Source organism: Camellia sinensis, chromosome 9 (genome assembly GCF_055761805.1).
Source record: "Camellia sinensis isolate YWXY chromosome 9, ASM5576180v1, whole genome shotgun sequence".
Taxonomy (NCBI): Eukaryota; Viridiplantae; Streptophyta; class Magnoliopsida; order Ericales; family Theaceae; genus Camellia; species Camellia sinensis.
Genome location: NC_138969.1, coordinates 193,648,467 through 193,654,466, shown reverse-complemented (window position 1 = coordinate 193,654,466; position 6,000 = coordinate 193,648,467). Strand labels below are relative to the sequence as shown.

Sequence of the window (6,000 nt, the reverse complement as noted above, 5' to 3'; positions counted from 1 at the left end):
GAAATCTTTTTATGAAATGGCAAGTGTTGATATTTGGTATTTTTGTGTGAAAAATATTAGACTTAATTTTGTCATTTTAAAAAAAATTAAATTAAATAGTTTTGAATAAAACAAATAAATAAATAATTTTGATAATGCATGATTTTTTTTATATGTATTTATTATTGGTATTTGACAATTTACTTGATAATTTTTTAATTATGTTGAGTTAACTTATTATCAAAAAAAATATTGACAAATTATTATATTATGTTCAAAATTTATAAAAATTTAAACTGTAAAATCGATTCGCATCTATCTATCAATCAACTTAATTCAAAACCAAATTAATTTTTTCTAATCACCTAACCCAACATATAAATGCTGAATTAAAAATTCTCCGTTCACAATTGAACCGCGAGCACGCTACCAATGAGTTCTACTTGAGTTGCATTAATATTTAATAACAATTATGATAGAAACAATATCTAAAATGTAATATAAAAAGATGAAAAATACATATATAGTATTATTATTACATGATTAATAACCAACTTCACCGTGCAATGAACGCAAAATCACAGCCGTACATCCCGAGAAGCTCTCATCATCATTTACTAGAATATATCGAGAATCTCGATGATCGAACGGTTGCAGAGCGGACAAGACCCTCGATTCACCCACAGCTCTCTCGAACACACCCTGCAAAAAGCGTGTCCACACGGTATGAACGCTGCACCCTTTTTCCTTTCCATGCACACACAACACATGGAATCACACCCCACCAATCCTCTCTCTTCTCTTGTTTCTCTCTCTCCATCGCAACCGTCCGTTTCTTCCAACAATCTCATCAACGAGACTCTCAACGGTGTTCCTTCAGTTACTTCTCCTGTGGGCCCCACAGGACTTCCATCACCACCGTCCGATTCTTGGGCCGCCCTGTAGTCGCGTTCGGCTGCCAACGCCGCCGCCAAGTTCATCCCCGCCGACGCCGGAGTCTGACCCACACAGTCCTGATCTGACGTGTGCACCGGCGAAGTCTGACCCACATCGATCACCTCTAATTGGTGCTCTTGTTGTGTGTCCACCTCCTCCTCCTCCTCGTCGTTTTCAACGGTTAAGATCGATGATCTGAAGACCCAGGTGGCCCCACAGCAGCCCATACCCTTGAATCCCAGCCGTTCTTTTAGACTCTTCCGTCTCTGAACTGTATGATCAAGGCCGTCCATTCTGTCTCCCAAAAATTCAAGAAGGGTTCTTGCTCCTCTTTCTTCTCTCTCTACCCTTCCCTGCAAATTGAAAGACAAAATTTCACCGAGTTGACTCATATTATCAGAGACCCACAAAGCAAAACCAATCGTAACACATCAAAAAACAACAAAAACAAAAACAAAATAGTTTGGTGAAAGAGTATATATACTTGGGAGAGTTTTTGGATTGATTGATGAAAGGTTAAAGCATCGAAATCACGTGAGTTTCTTCAAAGAATGAAAGGTGGATTTAATTAAATTCAACTATTTACACACAGAGAGAGAGAGAGAGAGAGAGAGAGAGGGAGAGAGAGAGAGAGAATGGGGAGTTATTTGAGAACTTGGGAAGTCAATTAAGAGTGGGTATTGGGGTGGTGATCTCATTGATAGCTCCGTCATAGATAAGAGAAATGTATATTATACCTTTAAACTGAGAAATCGTTTGGTGGGACTATTTTGGGCTGATATTAAATTCAAACACTATCTCAAATTAAAGATGATCAATTTGAGGAATCTAAATCCTATACATTATATATATTAAGCTTGCATGGAACAAACAGAGAGACAAAATAGAAGAGAGAATAAGAACAAAAGGAAAAGAAGATAGCGAGTCTTTACAGGGTTTTCTTGTTTGGTTCAAGCTTTCTTGTTATTAAAATGCCAACAGAGTTTGATTTTTTGTTTAAGGAAGTGCCAAATATTATATTAATTTGTTTTAATAATGTTTTGGACATGAATTTTCAGAGTTTGTTAGGATGGTCGCCGGCCATAAAAAGTCAAAAGCCATTTCGCGCTCGCATCGAGGTTGTGCCATGTGGTACATGCCACTGACGTAAGCCAATAGAAAGAAAATTGAGAGAGCTTGAGCAATAAGTCCGGTTTAATTTGAAAACATAATTAAAAGCTTAATTTTAGTTTGTAATTTATTTTGAGTTATTATTACTATATTTTTTTATATGTTTTTTTAAAAAAAAAATAAAAATTTAAAAATTCAATTTTTAACTTCTCAAAATAATCTTTATTAATGTACTCACGGATGATGTAACATAATTTTAGAAATTTTGAATCTTTATAATTTATATAATGAGTGGAGTTATAATGTTAAAGTAGCAATATCAAACATATGTTGATACACTAATTAATATACTAATTAGTACGAGTAGCACCACTGTTATCCTAATCATCTATTTTTAAAAAAATTATCGATGTATATAATATCATGAAAAAAATGATGCAGATTCAATAATAGTATTTTTTTATTATATATATGTTTTTGAAAAAATAATAAGTATATTTTGAAAAATAAACATCTAATTTTTAGAGATAAATACGAAAAAATAAAAAGGTTACGATTATTAAATTAACTTAATTTTTTTCATAAATAATATACACGAAGAGTCTCACCAAATGTTATTCGAATTATTGAGTGGTGATTCGTGATGAATCTCATGAACCACTCATTTTCTCTTAAATTTAATTAGAAACTCAACTATTTTTTATCAACTTATTTTATTAAGATATTTATGCTAATATTGTATAGACAAATAAAATGGTAAATATGATAAAAATATGATAAATGTACCATGTTGAAAAGAAAAAAAATGATAAATTATAAATACATTGGCTGAGTTTTGTTTAAAATACAAAATGCACCATGCGATTCAACAAATTATATCCTACCCATTAAAGTTTTTAATTTCATAAAAAACGACCTCTTTTATTAATAAATTATTACGTTAATTAATAATTTTTAATAATGTCATAAATTTATTTCAATTAATAATTCATATAATTTTATTATTATATATAAGAGTAGTGAATAATTTTATTTTTTTAATAAATTCTATCAAATAAAAAATTCTAAAAAAAATATTTATAATTTTTCAAACTATAAAAGACATTCTACATCACTTCTATTTGCAAAATGATTATCAGTCTTCTCCATACTTGTGACAAATCATGACTAAATGCAAAATTCATAATCCTCTCACATAAAAGAACTATTGAAAGCATTTTGATGAATTTGAAATTGAGTATCCACATGTTATACCATCATCATTGATATGCAATATCACCCTTCAATAATAATAATAAAAATAATATTTAAAAATAAATAAATTTGATTATGCAAACCTAATAATATTGAATGTGTTAAATCTAAATACTTACGATTAGATGATTGAGTTCAGCCATCATATTAATATTTTTTATTGGCCAGTGCTATCACATTAGACAATTATGTTGTAATGAACAATGTTATAATGTAATGTAATACCGGTGTTGTAATTCACCCAAAAAAAAAATACCATTGTTGTATTAAAGTTTTTCAAGTTTTTCTTGTAAGACAGAGATTATTGTATTAAAATATAAATTCAAAAACTATCTGGAAAATTTTAATTTTCTCAAATTAGTTTCTATCATCCAAATCGAGTCTTAAGTTTTCTCAATTTACCGATAATAACCATCTCGTATACCTTTAGTCAGTTTAATTTTAAATCCTTTTATTTTAAATTTTATCCCTCCAATTTGTGAGAAAAAAAGAAAAAATAGTATAATTTGATGTTAAAGTAGTCAGTTATTTTACTTTTACATAAAATTGGACAAAATTCTTTTATATGGGCAAGATTTATATTTTTAATAAATCACACTTCATATGAGGAAATTGTGTATGATTCTGTGACTGAATTATATCTGTTTAATTTTTTTTATTATAACTTTGTGGAAAAGTTTAGTTTGAATTGAAATGAGAGGGCAACAAAGTATAATTATTTACGGCTTGATTTGTGGAATAAAATGGTGGTGGGGTTCACACTTTTGATGTAATACTTTGCGTGGACCCACTTTTAATTGAATTCAAATCAAAATAAAGTAGGCATGTCACCGTCATCCTAATCATCAAGCAAACAAATATTATTGTATTTTTTAATTATTATTATTTTTTATTTTTGTTATATATAGTAATGAAAAAAATAATTTATATAGAATGTTTATCAAAATGATGTGTTAGTAATATTTCTATAATTAAATATTATTTATTTAAATGAACATTGGATTCTATAATGATAAATTCTAGGATAAATTGCATTTACACCCTTGAGGTTTGGGGTTAACACATATTATTCCTTGACATTTGAGAAATTACACTAACTTTCCTATCATTGTAATTATTTAGACAGAATGAAAACATTGAACTTATACACTTTCTTTTTTCTTACTTTGTTTTACTTCTTCTGTTTTTTTTTTCCCCTTTACCTTTGCTTTAATTTTTTTTTTTAAAATGTAATTTTATCTATTTTTCAACTATGAGTTATTATCTTTTACATAGAGGGATTTTGTAAAATGAAAACATTAACTGCAATGATGAAAATTTAATTTCCAAAAGATCAGAAAGTGAGATATAATTAGACTGAATCTCAAGAGATGCCAGTGTAATTTACTCTAAATTCTAATACAAGTGAATTCGTTTAGAAAACCAAACATATAGAGGGTTTATATTATTAGGAGGGTTTATATTACTATGAAGATGAAAAACAACACAATAATATTGTAATAAGTTTAAATAATATAATTATATATATAAAAGGGGTTTAGCTGCTTGAGGTTCAATTTTTCTTTTCGATTTTATCTTTTTATTTTGAATAATTTATTAATATTGACCTATATGTTGAGTGAAGGTTTTTTTTTTCGTAATTACGTAAGCATTCTTAGTCAATTATGCAATATGTTTTTTTCGTAATTACGTAAATATTCTAGGTCAATTATGAAATATTTTTTTTGTAATTATGTAAATATTCTTGGTCAATTATGAAATATAAATATTTTATTTTTTGACAAATTACAAATACACTCATAAAGTTTGTTTAAATTATGAATTGGTCCCATAATACTAGAAATTACAACTATCATTTGTTATAAATTTTAATTTAACACAATACTCAAGGAGAAAAAAAAAAAAAAAACTATTCTCCTATGCAATAATAAATTATCAAAATTGTGTATTGAAAAATGAGTAATGCTAGGAACCCCAAATAATATACCAAATGTTTTACCAAACTTCTCACATTAGTAATGCTACACACAAATCCACATGTGTGCAGGTCCCATATCTATGTGAGAGGTTTGGTAATATATTTGGTAGATTATTTGGGGAGTAATGCGAGGAAGCTCAAATAATCTACCAAATATTTTACCAAACCTCTTACATTGGTAATAATTATTAATTGACTTAATAATTTATTTATGAACTACTTACATGTAAGTCCTAATAAGTGGATTTATTGTCTATTAAGTCCCATGAAAAAAATTTGACATAAAAAAACATAATTAATTATAAGTTTTAGCGACAATTTATAAAAATCATGACAAAAAAAGTTACTAATTGTCAATTTTTAGAGACATATATAAAAAATTGTCACAAAAAAATTATTTTTAGTGGCAATTTTACCAAGACTTATTTTCAATAGGACTTGATAGGAATTAAGTCTAACTATTAGGATCTATTGGTAGTTTACCCTATTAATAAAAAGGTTAATTGAAAAATATTTTTCTTGTCATTAAAAATTGTTAATTTATTTAATGATTTACTTATTAATAAAATTGATCATTTGTTTTGCGAGTATGATTTATGTATTAATAAAATTAGTTATTTGTACATATATATATATATATTTTCTTCTGCTTCTTTATAAGTTCAGCGACTTATCTTAATAATTTTTTTTAGATATGAGGATTATCTTAATATTTTTTTTATATTTATCTGTTGAGAAAAGTT

At 27.6% G+C, this 6,000-nt stretch overlaps 1 non-coding gene across 2 annotated transcripts; it reads right to left on the bottom strand.

Moving 5' to 3' along the window:
- Positions 1–412: 412 nt before the first annotated feature.
- On the bottom strand, positions 413–1,908 carry LOC114271038 (uncharacterized). 2 transcript variants are annotated; one of them, XR_014340826.1, is made up of 2 exons: positions 1,653–1,908; positions 413–1,268 (listed from the first exon to the last, which is right to left on the bottom strand). It is a non-coding gene; the product is annotated as an uncharacterized LOC114271038 (transcript). The 2 variants fall into 2 exon arrangements; XR_014340825.1 differs by having other exon boundaries at positions 1,400–1,907.
- Positions 1,909–6,000: the final 4,092 nt, after the last annotated feature.